This window comes from Buceros rhinoceros, unplaced genomic scaffold (assembly GCF_000710305.1).
Source record: "Buceros rhinoceros silvestris isolate BGI_N320 unplaced genomic scaffold, ASM71030v1 scaffold8115, whole genome shotgun sequence".
In the NCBI taxonomy this organism is placed as follows: Eukaryota; Metazoa; Chordata; class Aves; order Bucerotiformes; family Bucerotidae; genus Buceros; species Buceros rhinoceros.
The window spans coordinates 1-1,502 of record NW_010412225.1 but is presented as its reverse complement, the minus strand read 5'-3'; positions in this window follow the sequence as shown (position 1 = coordinate 1,502).

Sequence of the window (1,502 nt, the reverse complement as noted above, 5' to 3'; positions counted from 1 at the left end):
GGGAAAGAGAATGATTTGAAAAACCTGAGTCTTGACAGCTGTGCGTTATGTAGTACCAGAAAGTGTGCCACAAACCACAAAGCAGGTCTCTTCTGAAGCCTCATGACCATGATCTTGCCCTCTGTCTGTATCTCTTCTTCCCCCTGGGCCTAGATCTCCGTTTTTGGCCTTCCCCTCAGCTCTCCTTCCTGAAGACAGATGTGCTGCATAGCTTTGATCAGTTTTCACAGCGGTCCGTTATGATTTCCTGATTGGAGACCGATTATTTCAATCCAGGCCACGGACATGAACCCTTACAGAGCAGGAATCAAGACCTCCTACCCTCACAGGCACTACTGGCAAACAAATACCAAAAAAATATGGTCAAGAGACTACTGGCACTAACTGTTCTTAGTCCTAAAGTTTTCTGAAGTCCTTTCTTCTTTCTTGTGTAGAGGCAAGGAAACCATGAGACTCAATCAGAAGTGGTAGATCTTCAACTTCTAATCACTGGCAGAAATCTTCTGGTCTGAAATTCACACGGCAGCCTAGTAAAACACTGCTCATTGTTAGCCTCCAGCTGAGCAGTCATTTGTGATGGGCAGACAGAAATGCAGTTTGAGGAGTCAAATAATCCACCCCAGAAAAACTGAAATAATAATCATCAACATAAAGTGCTTGAAACATCTTCTGAGGGCAAATAACCTCTAACAAGCACACGAGAAAACTGCAATTCTGAAAACCACACACATCTAAATCTGGTTTTAGGGGAAGGCAGAAACAGATTTTTGAGTGAGACTTGCATTTACAAAATACAGAAACTGGTCTGCTGGTGGTGTTCTGGTGATTTAGACTAAGTTAGTATGTTTCTGTCTTGTAAAGTCAGGATTTATCTGTGAACAGCAGGAGAAAGCACATTATATGGAGCAAGGGGTTGAGTAACCAGATCTAATACGGTATGGCCAACATGGCCTGAGGAATACTGAAAAAGTCCGACTGATCACTCAGTGATTCCAGAAACACACACATTAGACAAGCAAAAAAGTCAGTTGTTCAAGCTATGGCCCAGCCTGAGCACACGGCTAAGAGCGAAAACAGTGAAGACAACATTCGTCTGTGTTCCCACAGAAGCTTTATTGAGTATGTAGGTACATGAGCCATCATTTGACTGTAAGCAGAAGGATCAGGTCTCTTCCATGTCAGTCCCCTCTTTGGACATGTGTTCTAGAGAACTGGGAGGAGTTGTCCTATTGCACCAAGAGAACACACACCCAGGTGAAGCCCAACGCACACTGTCCACGTAGTGGAGGTTTCTACGAAGTGCGCCACTGTCATATGCCAGCTCACTGGCAATAGTGACCTGGGGTGAAGGCATGGGACACATGGTGGGTGAAGTGGCTGGCCAGCTCCAGAAATACAAAGGAAGTGTGTCTTGGTCACTATAGGCCTGCGTCTCAGGGGTGGAGGAACTGTCTCGGGGGTTCTGGCTACGCAAGGAGGACATGTCCTACTCCCCACCTGTA